We start from the raw sequence: 13,926 nt of genomic DNA, 5'->3' as shown, positions 1-13,926 counted from the left end.
TGAGGGCCCCCCCTTTCACCCTCTCCAAGCCTATCATTGGCCATTTTGGGAAGGGTGGGTCAACATGACCACATATGGACATAAAAGGTAAAGGTATCCCCTGTACAAGCACTGGGTCATGTCTGACCCTTGGGGTGACGCCCTCCAGCGTTTTCATGGCAGACTCAATACGGGGTGGTTTGCCAGTGCCTTCCCCAGTCATTACTGTTTAACCCCCAGCAAGCTGGGTGCTCATTTTAGTGACCTCGGAAAGATGGAAGGCTGAGTCAATTTTGAGTCGGCTGCTAGGATTGAACTCCCAGCTAGGATTGAACTCATGGGCAGAGCTTTCAGACTGCATGTCTGCTGCCTTGCCACTCTGAGCCAGGAGAGGCTCCACATATGGACATATCTTTAATTGCTCCTGCAGAGTGGATAAAATAAAGGAGTAAGAGCTAAAGGGGAGGAGATAGGGTGGGCTCTGGGATAAAAATTTGTAGGGCCCAATCAGGAGCCGCTCTGAGGAAGAAGCCTTTCCCAGCAGTAAGTCCTCCGGCTGGCTTCCCCTCGCCCAGGGAGCCTTCTGCCGAGCCCCTGGGCATGCCAGAAGGCCGCAAAGCCTGCCGCCGCCGTCCTGAGCCTTCTGCTGGGCCCTGGCCCAGCCTCACCTGCCCCTGGGTCCGGCAGAAGGCCGCAAAGTCCCCTTTCAGGCCACCTAACTGTCTCTGTTCCTGCCTTCCTCCCAGCATTCCCTTTATCCTTCCCTTCCTCCCAGCATTCCCTTTGTCCTTCCCTTCCTTCCTCCCTCTCTCCTATCTGCCTTTTTTCGCTACCTGTTTCTCTCCCTCTTCTTCTGTCTCTATCTTCTTTTCTTTCTGTCTTTCTCTCTGTCTCTCCTAATCCCTTTCCTCCTTCCTTCGCCCCATCCCTCCACCCACCCACCATGCTAGAGCCTGCTGTATTTTGCCCACAGCGGGCTTAATATCTAGTTACCTGATAAATGCTTATATATATTTGTACCCATTCAGGAGACCCTTCCAGGGCATTCAAGAAACCTCAGGGTCTCATGAAACCCTGGTTGAAAAAAACAAGATTAGAAACTGATTAAATGACCAGAAGCAAAGAGTTGGAATCAATGGACAATTCTCCCAATGGATGGAAGCAAGCAGTGGGGTCCCACAAGGATCAGTATTGGGGCTGGAACAATTGTTGATAAAGTTCTGGAACTAGGGGTGAGTGCTGGAGTAACCAAGTTTCCTGATGACAAAAAGAATTATTCTGGATGGTGAAAACCAAGGATCACTGTAAAGAATTGAAATCATAGAGCCCTAGAGTAGGAAAGGGTTCTACAGCAGTGGTCCCCAACCTTTTTATCACTGGGGACCAGTCAATGCTTGACAATTTTACAGAGGCCCGGGGTAATCTTTTGCTGAGGGACGTCGCCACTGCCTGAGCCCCTCCTCCGCTTGCTTTCCCGCCGCGCCCCTGACTTCTGCCCGCTGGGGGGTGCGGTGACCTTGGAGAGCAATCATGTCCTCTCTTAATCTCTTCTTCTCCAGGCTGAACTTTCCCAAGTCTCTCAGCCTTTCTTCCTAGGTCTTGGTGCCTAGGCTCCGGATCATCCTCATCGCTCTCCTCTGTAGCCTCCCAATTTTGTCCATGTCCTATTTGAAGTGAGGCCTTCAGAACTGCACCCGGGACTCCAGGTGGGGTCTGACCAATGCAGTACACAGTGGGACAGTGACATCTTGCGATTTTGATGTGATGCCTCTTTTGATACCGCCCAAGATGGCATTTGCCTTCTTTATCGCTGCATCACCCTGTTAGCTCATATTTAGCTGACATTCCACAAGTAGCCCAAGATCTCATTCATGCACACCCTAATCCAGAAGTGTATCTCCCATCCAGGATGCATGCTTCTCAATTTTTTTTTACTCTGATGTAGAACTCTGTACTTCTCCTAACTGAATTGCATCTTATTCACATTTCCCCATTTTTGCAGTATGTTCAGATCTTGTAGAACTCTGTTTCTACCCCCTGGAGAGTTCATTACTCCTCTTAATTAGGTGTCATGATAGAGCAGCGGTTGGTTCTCAACCCGGGGGTCATGACCCCCCTGAGGGGTTGTTTGGCCTTTCCCGGGGGGTCGTGGCGGTGGCGCCATGGCACTGGCCTCCTCTGCGCCACCTCAGAGCTCACCATGCTGATGCTGGCCTCCTCAGTGCCGCCTTGGTCAGCTCCGAGGTGGCGCAGAGGAGGCCAGCGCCATGCTGCTGCCACTCTACACCCCCTACAGTGAGAGCGATGATGGTATCTGCGCATATGCACTGCTGCCTCTGCAAGTGTGCCACCGTGTGAGTGCACACGCCACCACCGCCCTGCCACTGCTGTAGGGGTCACAGGGCAGTGGCGGTTGAGAACCGCTGTGATAGAGGTTTATAAAATTATCTCTCAGTGTATTTGAGAGACCGCCTCCCTGCCCCCAAAAGAGCCTTATGCTCCGCCACTTCCAACTGGCTGCAGATCCCTGGCCCCAAAGAAGCACATCGGACCTCAACAAGGGCCAGAGCTTTTTCAGTTCTGGCCCCCACCTGAAGAGATCAGGGCCCTGTCCAAACTCTCACAATTTCACAGGGCCTGCAAAAGGGAGCTCCTCCTCCAGGCATTTGCATGAGGATAAACGGCTGAAACATCTGCTGGTCCCCCCCCCCACAGATGCCCTTCCATGACTGACAAATCTGACCTGCCCAGGGACTGTCATTGTTGTTCTGTTAAAAATCACTTTCAACTGTTAAAACACTGGTTTTCATGTTATGTTATGACTAGGGGCAAAGCCCGTTGTATCCAAGAATACAACGGGCGCTAGAGCTTGGCAGTGGGAAGAGGAAGGGGAGGAGTTGTCCAGTCTGTAAGGGCATGGGGTTGTCATGTGTGTTGTGTGGGAGGTTGTGGTGGCAAATGAGGGCATGGGTGTGGAGATACGGGTGTCAAGAACCTGTAGTTTGGAATGTTCGTTGAGTGTGGGAGAGGACTGACCTTTGGGAATTGTGGCATAGTGGTTACAGATGAGCTTTCCAGAGCCATGTCCTCAGATATGTGAAGGGAAAATCAGACTGGAGACTCTTCTTAGGGGAAGATTATATGGCAACCAATTCCACCCAGTTCTGCATCATTTCCCTTCTTGTGTGAATTAGGCCACAGACACCGAAATGTCCCCCTGCCCTAATACACATGGGATAGTCACAGTACACAGGTGTCCACCATGTTCCTTCTTTTCCATTTTTTCACTGTTGATAAAATGTATTCCACAATGCTTAATGTAAACTGCCCAGAGTCATAGGGAAGGGTGATATAGAAATCGAAATAAATAAATAAATAATGCCTGGGGTGGTGAGTTGACAAAGAGACCGTTATCTTCCTCTCCCAAAACACGGGAACTCAAGGACAGCCAATGAAGCTGGTGGGCAGTAGGCTCAGGCAGATGAAAGGAAATACTAATTTATACAGGGAAGGATTACAACATGCAATTCATTGTCAGGGGATGTAAAGAACTAGAATCAGCGAACCATAGTGATGGTCGTGGGGATAAAGAGATTACGGAGGGGATTAGATTGGTTTATGCAGAATAGGTCTATGAGGAATGGGGGGAAACTCCACATTCAGAGGCACTAAGCCTTTGAATCTGAGCCAGGAGGCAACATCGGGGAAAGTCTTGGCTTCTCTGCCCTGCTGTTGGCCCTCCAGAAAAATTAATTGGCCTCTGTGAAACTGGATGCTGAAATAGATGGCCCTTCACTGGTCTGATCCAGCAGGGCCCCTCTGATGTTTTTAACCAGATTCAAGTTAGGTCTGGAGTGATTTGGCGGGTGGGGGTCGGTTTCTGCTTCTACAGATCAAGAGTTTCCTGCATTGGGTGGCTGGGGCTAGGGCTGGTGCTGTACCCAGCAGCCTTGCAAATTGGGGTTGAGCAGTAGGTCTGGCAGTCCTTTACCTGGCCAGCAGAGGGAGCCACTCCAAGCTGTTCTCTCTCAGGTAGCGTCTATCTGGCTTTGGACAGTGACTACAGCTACTGCTGCTTTCAGAGCCGACAGGAATCTTTTGGAGCCAACGGCTCCCCTACTCCCCCTGCCTGTCTGGGAGAAGGCAGCTCCCAGCATGGCCACGTGGGCACCACTGTTCGTGGTAGCATTTGTGCAAAGTAAGTGGCTGGGGGAGGGCCAGGGCGGATCCCTGTGGCGGCTGCAGAAGCTTCCTGCAGTGGGCGGCCAATGCCACAGGGTGGAAGCCAGCTTTGGCTCCCGTGGCTCCTGTCCAGGGGCAGCCCAACGCACTCGAGACCTCTAGGGCAGCCAGGGTCTAGCATGGCCTCTGTCATTCTGGTGTTACTTGTAAGCACTGGTGTGGTGGGTAGTTGCGCCAACTCTCCTGCCTCCAAGAGCCAAATCTTGAGAGCTTTTTGCACAAGGAATCAAGAAGCCAAGCTCAGCTCTGGCACTTGTGGAATGGAGAGGGTGGGAGATGAGGAACCTGCGGGTGAACAGCCCCCCCCAGTGAGAGGCCCACCTGGCAGGCTCCTGCTGATCCTTGGCCCCAAAGGACACCTGTGCTTGGCCTCCCTCTTCTCTCAGGCCTGACAGGTGGGTCACCTGCCGTTTGCTAGAGAGCCTGCAAGAAAGTAAGGGAATTAAGGATGAAGCTGGCATTTTTCCAGGTTGACAGTCCCTCTTTATGATATGTTCAGTCATGCAGGCTGAGGCCTGCAGCACCTTAAGACCAACAAAGCTTTACTTCTGTGTGCAAACAAAAGCTTTGTTGGTCTTAAAGGTGTGTTCTGATCCTCTGTTGCATTTTCCATTCCTGCTGGACAAAACCCTCGCCCTCTCTCACTAAGTGGGGCCCCCAGAACACTTCACTGTCATGCTTGGAGGGAGGTCTGGGGCTTGGGGCAAACCCCCAAGTTCATAGGCAGGTGGCCAGTTCTGCTCCAGAAAGCCTCTTGAGTGCCAGATGTCGGGGGGGGGGCTCCAAAAAGCTGTGGCTTCAGATGAACCAGGGCAGTTTCCATGCAACTGTGCTTTTTGCAGCAGCCGAGATCTTGTTCCCTGGAGCATCGCGTGAGAATGGGTTGGGAGCAGCCAGCTCCGGGAGAGACCGGCTGCTTCGGGCACCAAAGCACCCAACTTGGGAAGCACCCTGTCCAGTGACAAACGCTAGAGTAGAGGATTTATTTCAGACCATGTAGGTTAGCAGGCCAAAACCAATCCCTTGACATTCTTGATTTTGACCCCTTGTTGCCAATCACAGCCCAGCCCAGGGTCTGACTGGCTTTTGGGAAAGCAGAGACTTTATCTCCACACACTTGTCTTTCAGTTGCTCTCTGGTCTGCTCTGTGCAGAAAACAGCAGCACCATTGGACCCTGACCTGACATGCTCAGCAGAAATCTGGGACCAGTTTTGGGAATACTGACCTGTTGGAACAGCAGTCCTGCAAGGCCTGATCAGAGGGTGTCGCTGGCAGGGCGGCCTCCTGTGCGGGAGGGCGGAGGAAACAAGCTTTGCCACCCAGACCTCGGGGTGGACACTGCAGCTACTGAGGCAGGGTGGAGGGCCTGGGACCAGCATGACCTGCCCAACGGAGTGGTGTGGTGTTGTGGTTGAGGGTGGTGGCTTCTAATCTGGCGAGCCGGGTTTGATTCCTCACTCCCCCACGCGCAGCCAGCTGGGTGACCTTGGCCTCGCCAGAGCACTGATAGAGCTGTTCTCAGAGAGCAGGTTCTCTCTCTCAGTCCCACCTCCCTCACAGGGTGTGTGTTGTGGGTAGAGGAAGGGAAGGCGATTGGAGAGTCCATCTTGAAGTCAAAAGCGAGATATAAAAGCCAACTTCTTCATCTTGGCCACTTTTAATCTCCACTTGCTATCCTGGCCCCTCACCCTTGGAGGCAGCCAGCGGCTCTGGGGTCACACAAAATGCAGACTCCATTGAGATGCATCGGTCCTGCAGGATCTGGTGACTTGATCCAGTGAAAGGGTTGGGTTTTTTTTTGGGTGGGGGGAACGCTTCACCACTGGTGACATTTGCCTGGGCAGACTCTGAGAGATCTGCAAGTAGAATCCAAGCAGGGTTTGAATCTTCCCCTTCCCTTGTTGCCGCATCCGAAAGCAACCGTACGGGGCAGAACCCCAAACTGGTGGAGATGCCTTTACTCTCTGCTTCCGGCTCAAGGGGCTGCATTCTCTGAGCATGCACAGAGTGCCAACCCCTGGGGGCGGAAGGGGGGCAGGTGCTCCGGGCTGGAGAGGGGGGCAACGGGCCGGTTCTCAGCTTGCTCCTCCTCCTCCTCCCGCCTTAGTGGTTCCTTGCCTCGCAGTGGTGACCCCTGACGACCCCACGCCCGCCTCGCCTGCAGACAACTAGTCCTCCTTATCTGGGCTTGGGGGCTCACTGAATCTTGCCGGTAAGGGAAGAGGTGGCGTGTTCCAATGAGAGGTCAACCCAGAAGCGTTCCTGCTGTTATGGATCATACAGTGTAAAATTTACAAGACCACAACAAAGACAGCTAAGCAGCAAGAGGATTTATTTAGGATACATGTTTGCAAGCATGGAGAGAAAGCTAATTGGTGCATTCTCTGAAGTCTGCATCAGTGCAGCTCATTTTTAAGACCTTGATACGTCATCATGAGGTGTCCTGACGCTCACTCCCTCACTGTCCCTTTGACCAGTCAGATCAACGACGAAGGGCATACAATCTGACCTATCACGGATGGCTATATATCTTATTACAATTTTCTCGCTTTTTTTTTTCAAAGAATACATTCCTTTATATGGAGGGATGCTACATTCAGGAGCTATCTGCTTTTGACAAACTCAAGGTTACTTTGAGAGACAAAGAAATAACTATACACATAGTGCCACAATGAACTCAAGATACATTCTGCCTGACCTAAAAATAAACCATAGACAGACTGTGTCTAAAGTGTGTTCCACAAATCTGTATTTGTGTTCTCAATTGTGTTCCACAAATCTATGTAATCTATATCACTGCCTTTAGTCATCATCTTCATCCAAACAAGGCCAGAATCCTCTGGAATCGTTTCCCCCGTTTTGTAATAATGGTCGCCGCTAATCACAAAACAATGTGTCCTCAGGATCGCATTGCTACAATAGCATTTAAAAACAGCGACAAGGCAAATATACTTGCCACAGGAGCAGAAAATTCAAGCAGAACTCAAGGTCTCTTAGCAAGTGGCAAGGCCAGAGGAAATTTATTCATTAGAAACTGGTGGCCCTAAATGCTTTATATAATAATAAATAATAAAATTATTTTAAAAAAGAAAGAAAGAAACTGGTGGCCCTCAGGTACGCTGAAGGGAATGGGCTAAACCAGCCACTAGGTGGTGCCGTAGCATAAAAAACAGTGAAGTACAAGGAACAGCATCTCTATCTCTCTAGACCCCATAGCAGTATTATATATAGCCAGACTAGACTAGACTAGATTTAAAGCCCGTTGTATCTGTGAATACAACAGGTGCTTGCATCACCTTTCCTCCCCACCCCCCAGCAGCCCTCCCGCTAGCCCTTGCCCTGGCCTGAAAAGGACTGCCATGGCCTCTCCAAGGCTCAGCAGGCATTTTCCAGCCAGGGAACTCTGTTCCTTCCTGGCCCACCAACCTCCTTTCCCAGCAGTGGTCAGGGGCAGACTAGTGTGTCAGACTGCCCCTCACTGGGTTCGTTGGGGGCCGGTCCAGCCTCTGTTTCCGTTCCACGGGCCAATCAGGATGCGTACAGCTTGCTGTGCACGTCCTGACTGGCCCGTGGAACGGAAACAGAGGCCGGACCGGTTCCGCAGAGGAAGCCACTGTTCAAATATTATAAGAGCAGCTAAGTGTTAAAAATGATTGAATGCATCAGAAAACACTATTGTTTCCACATTGTTATCTTGGGATCACCAGCTGTCAAGGGGGAAATGCTCTTTCCGATGGTGCTGCAAAATGCCAGTGGGCTCAGTTCTCCCTCACTTAGGACTGGGAGCTACTTTTTTTGGTTTCCACCTGCCCACTGAGATTCACAGGGAATAGAACCCTGTGTGCCGGGTGCTCCTGAAGCAGACGTGGGCAGAATCCTCCCTGACTGGCACCATTTCCTCCAGTTTCCAGTTGTGAGAGAGGCGTCGGGCACTGAGAACCAGCCTCCTTTCTCACTCACCAATCTACTCAGTAGCCATGAGGAATGGAAACATTCTTTAATCAAATGGGGAGGTTCTAAGGGGCTTTACGCACCGGGATCTTTGTTGCAAATTGGTCACTGAATGAAAAATCGCCATTTAAAGTAGTGGAATTCGTCGTTATGCATACCTGCCTTTGTAGTGGAATCGGCAGACATCGGTAGAAAGGAAGCGCTATTGCCAAGCTCGTCCCACCCTTGGCCGTCAAGCAGCCAATGGGCAGCCGTTAGCATGCTCCCAAACAGCTCCTTTCCCTTTAAGAAAGGTTTTTTTTTTATAAAAAACACACCCATAGCAACGAATCTGGGTAGATTCAGTGCAATGGAGAGACCCATCCAGCTGCCTGGTGTGTTTGAGCTGTCGTTTGGTCGTTTGATCGTTTGATCGTTGCCACGTTTCCTCCGAGTGAAACCCCCCCCCTCTCACGGGCCCGATTTTCGGCTGAATTAATGTGTAAAAAATAAAGGGACTTTATTTCAGCAAACGGGCTTTTCTGTGGTTTGTGCTTAGTGACTAAAGGAGAAGGACTGAAGCCAGGGAAGCCTCTAAACAGAAGAGGCTCGCTGGTGCGTTTATCCCCGCTCGCTCGGAGAAAAAAAAATGGCGATCGCTTCGCCGGAAGATCAGAGAAGACAGCCAGGGGGAGGGACTTTGTAGAAACCGCAACAATGTTAATGCACAGGTCTTTTTCGCTACTGTTGCAGATTGGTTGCAGGAGTGTATCGCTTTCCGGAGGGTGAATCCACTTTTGGGGATTTCCCTGAAAGCGCTACAAGGAAGCGCTTTTTGCAGATTGGTTCCAGGTGTGTGGCAGATTGTCGGTGATGTCGTGCGTTATGGCAAATCAATAGCGTTTTCAATTAGTAACCATTGTGCGATTTTGAAGGTGTGCAAAAAGCCCCTAAGTCTAGGCCCAGGATTCCCTGCCAGCCTCTTGCAATGCAGAAGGTGGAAGCAGATGGTCTGGACACCCTCAGAGCCATTTCACTCTCATAGAATAGTTGGAGGGACCTCCAGAGTCACCTAGTCCAACCCCCTGCACAGTGCAGGAACTCACAACTACCCACCTACCCACAGTGACCCAAATTTCATGCCTAAATGATCCCTCCCCCAAAAAATCTCCATAATCCAGCCTGGCCTGGAGGAAGTTCATCTACCATCCCATAGTGGCAATTAGCAATTCCCTGGGTATGCAAGGAAGGGCCACAAGAGACAAACACTGGCACATCCCTTCCTGCCCACCCACTCACCATCTGCCTAAATTCATAAAACCAAGTGCTGCATGAAGAAAGTGGACGATTCCAAAATTGTAACAAAGGAGAGACAGAATCTGTCCAGTGGCTTAATTAAGTATAAGAAGATAAAAAGTCTCTTATCCCATTTATTTAGACTTTGACTCTGCCAAAACGGTCTCTAGATTCATTTGTTTTCCGTTTTCAGTCTGGCTTTCGTCAGTGGCAATGAGTCCGTCCTTGTTAATGTTTGAATATAATGAGGCAAATGCTCCTGTATAATGGAGAGTCAAGGCTCCTGAAGAAGCTCCCGAGGAAATCCTGCTGCCAGAGAGAAGCAGCCATCCGGAAGCTGGATGAAACGCCCATGGTATGTGATCCAGCGGAAGCAGGGAAATGCCAGCCTGCAGATTTGGGAGGCATTTTCCCACCCCAGCCGTCATGCCTGAGGCCTCTGCTCCACAGCTGAAAAGGCTGAAAAACGAGATGGCTGCACACTCATGTCAGGCCCCATTTCAGCCACTGGCCTCTGTTTCTCTCCTCTGCAGGCACAGGTCACAGAAGAGTACCCCTTTGCCCACCAGTCTGCCACGTCTGGCTGGATGTGAGTGGTCCCACACCAAAGGTCCTCCATCACAGTGTGGGCATATTGGTGGGTGAATAAAATGGTTGGCAGATTTGCCTCAGCTTGGTTTGTCCTCTTTTAAACAATGTTTGATTCCAGGGGCATCTTGAAGACCAGCAAAGACCAGCAAAGTTTAATTCTGGCTGTAAGCTTTCGGGAGTGTGAACGCTTCTCTGGCAGCTCAGCAGCTGGTCACAAGAGCCTGAGGTCATGACAGGGGGAATTTTTTACTTCATTTAAATCCCTCCTTTATCCCCAAGGAGGACACAAACTGGCTTCTGTGGTTCTCCTCATTCATTTTATCCTCACAACAGTCCTGCGAGGTCAATTAGGCTGAGAAAGAGTGAGTGGCCCAAGGCCACTGAGTCAGCCTCCATGACACAGGTTCTCCCAAGTCCTAGTATGACACTCTAACCCAGGTTTTCTCAACCAAGGTTTTGTAAAACCCTGGGGTTTCTTGATGGCTCGAGAAAGGTTTCCCAAATGGGTGGGAGTTGATTCGTTTTTTTAAATTTGTTAAACATTTATGGGGTGATGTGACCCCCCCCAAAAAATGGCCAATAAGAGGTGTAGACGGGGTGGGAAGGGGAGGGGCCTGGCTGGGCAGGTACACAGCTCTGCTTCCCAACCAAATTATGCACCATTGTTCCACTTCTGGGGTTTCTCGAAGCCTGAAGAATGTTTCAGGGGGTTCTCAATGTCAACAAAAAAATGAGAAAGGCTTCTCTAACCACTGAGTCACAAAACATCGGGAGGGGCCCTGCCCTGCAGAACTCCCACCCAGAATGGGGAAGGGAATCAGAGTTGTTCCAAGTGGCATGGCTGGCAGCAACAGTCTTTATGAGCTTTTAGTGGTTATAATATTGTTGTTTTTAATGTTTTCTTGTTAATTGTTGTAAACTACCCTCAGACAGCTTGTTCTGCCTGCTCTGACTGAGCCCCAGGCAATGTCATAGAATCATAGAATCACAGAGTTGGAAGGGGCCATACAGGCCATCTAGTCCAACCCCCTGCTTAGCCTATTCCACTGCTGAACTACTCTGACTGTGAATTTTTTTTTCCTGATATCTAGCCTATATTGTTGTACTTGTAGTTTAAACCCATTACTGCGTGTCCTTTCCTCTGCAGCCAACGGAAATAGCATCCTGCCCTCCTCCAAGTGACAACCTTTTAAATACTTAAAGAGGGCTATCATGTCCCCTCTCAACCTCCTTTTCTCCAGGCTGAACATTCCCAAGTCCCTCAACCTATCTTCATAGGGCTTGGTCCCTTGGCCCCAGATCATCCTTGTCGCTCTCCTCTGTACCCTTTCAATTTTATCTACATCCTTCTTTTATATATATATATATATATATATATATATATATATATATATATATATATATATATATATATATATATATATATATATATATATATATATATATATATATATATATATATATATATATATATATATATATATATATATATATATATATATATATATATACATACAAGTTTTTTTATTTTCATAAAGATAGAAATATAGGATGCAATACGAGTTATTAATACAAAAAACAGTAAATAAAATATAATCATCGTTTGAAAATATACGACCCCACATTAACTACACAGTGATATAAACTTTTGCCCAAAACTGAGTCTAAGAGCCATCCATATTTCCACTACATTTAAAAAAAAAAGGCCTATTTAGATATACAAAAGAGAAGTTGTTATTAATCAACTTACTTGAGAGATTGTAGACCTCACGTTAACTGCTTGATACAATCTAAGAGCTATCCTGGCAGATATTTCTAGGTTTAAGTTAGATGCTTAACATTAAACTTGCCCATGAGGCTGGGAGTTCAATCCCAGCAGCCGGCTCAAGGTTGACTCAGCCTTCCATCCTTCCGAGGTCGGTAAAATGAGTACCCAGCTTGCTGGGGGGTAAACGGTAATGACTGGGGAAGGCACTGGCAAACCACCCCATATTGAGTCTGCCATGAAAACGCTAGAGGGCGTCACCCCAAGGGTCAGTCATGACCCGGTGCTTGCACAGGGGATACCTTTACCTTTTTACTTTAACATTAAACATTTCTTGTAGAACAGTATGAGTTTTGGCCCTGTATCAATGCCCTAATGAAGGGAAATGAAAGTAGGGCTTTGCCTTAAAGATGTACAAAGAAAAAAATTACAAGAGGATTTCATAACTTCTCCTTATCCTTAATACAGATACATCTACAAAACAATTTATACTTGACCCATTCTAAGAGCCATCCTGACAGGTGTAAGTTGAGAGCTTTGCATTTTCTACAGATCAGTGTGAGCTTTGGCCCTATAATAATACACCAATAAAGAAAAAATAAGGGGGGAAAACCCCATTTTATATTTCCAACACTAACGATTATATTACCTATATGCCTACAAAGGAAAAGAAACAAGAGAGAGAAAAAACACTGCTTCCCCCTTTTCATAAAAATAGCAATGTAGGATACAGTATATGTTGTTAATACAGAGAATAGTAAAGTTTCCAGGTTTAGATTAAATGCTTAACATTAAACATAGAACAATATAAGCTTTCAGTCTTCTATAGCTTCTCCTTATCCTTAATTCAGATACATCTACAAAACAATTTATACTTGACCCATTCTAAGAGCCATCCTGACAGGTATATTTTCAGATTTAAGTTGAAAGCTTAACATTAAACGTTTTCTACAGGTCAGTGTGGGCTTTGGCCCTAGAACAATACAATCCGTGGGATTCCTCTCCACAGGCCCCTCACGCCATCCCCTTCAGATGTCTCCGTCCTTCTTGCCCCCTACAGTGGCCACCTTCTACAGAGGAGGGCAGCCCCTTGGCCAGCCTCCTTCCCTCACACTTGGCCAGTCCAAAGCTTCCCTGCGCCGTCCTCTCGGCTCTGGAGAGGCAGCCCCCAGGCTAATGAGTAACCATCTCCCAGAGTTAATTAGTCACATTAATTGCCCAGTCCTCCGTTGGCCCGAAGAGCAGTGGAATAGGCTGCCTAAGGAGGTGGTGAGCTCCCCCCCCCTCACTGGCAGTCTTCAAGCAAAGGTTGGATACACACTTTTCTTGGATGCTTTAGGATGCTTAGGGCTGATCCTGCGTTGAGCAGGGGGGTGGACTAGATGGCCTGTATGGCCCCTTCCAACTCTATGATTCTGTGATTCCAGGAGAGGGAAGGTGGAGACATTGCCGTATCTTTTGGCAAAACAAATGTCCGCATCAAGGCCATGGATGCGCTCACGGCAAACTGGGCTGGGTGTTACAGAGCAAAGCTGCAGGGATGAGCCTGAGCCTGTGAAATGAATGCTTGGAGGACACGGAGATCCCAGGATCCGCCCAGCCCAGACAAAGGAGCCTGGTTTGACAAAGTGTGCCACCTGCCAGCTAGAGCTTAGTCCCCACTCCATTTCCATCATCCTGCCTCCCCCACCGCTGGTTCAAGCTCTAGAAGTGCCTTGCGCTCCTCACTTCCCCACTGTGATCAGCATTTGGTGCCCAAGGAGCCCCCCATGGGTGCAAATAATTCCCCCCAGCCGTTTTGTGTCAGGACAACAATGTGTGTGTATGGGGGGGGGGTTTGCTAAAGCCTCACCCCACACCAAGGTCCCAATCTCTGCAGCAGTTGGGGACATCGGACTGCAGAACATTTGCTTTTCTGTAGTCTGAGACTGCAGTTCCCTAAAACAAGTTCCATATAAAGTGGCTGTCCAGTCACCTCATGAGAAGGAAGGACTCCCTGGAGAAGAGCCTAATGCTGGGAGCGATCGAGGGCAAAAGAAGAAGGGGACGACAGAGAATGAGGTGGCTGGGTGGAGTCACTGAAGCAGTCGGTGCAAACTTAAATGGACTCCGGGGAATGGTA

The sequence above is a fragment of the Paroedura picta genome, chromosome 4, assembly GCF_049243985.1.
Source record: "Paroedura picta isolate Pp20150507F chromosome 4, Ppicta_v3.0, whole genome shotgun sequence".
NCBI lineage: Eukaryota > Metazoa > Chordata > Lepidosauria > Squamata > Gekkonidae > Paroedura > Paroedura picta.
The sequence above is the reverse complement of the archived record's forward strand: the minus strand, read 5'-3'. Positions refer to the sequence as shown.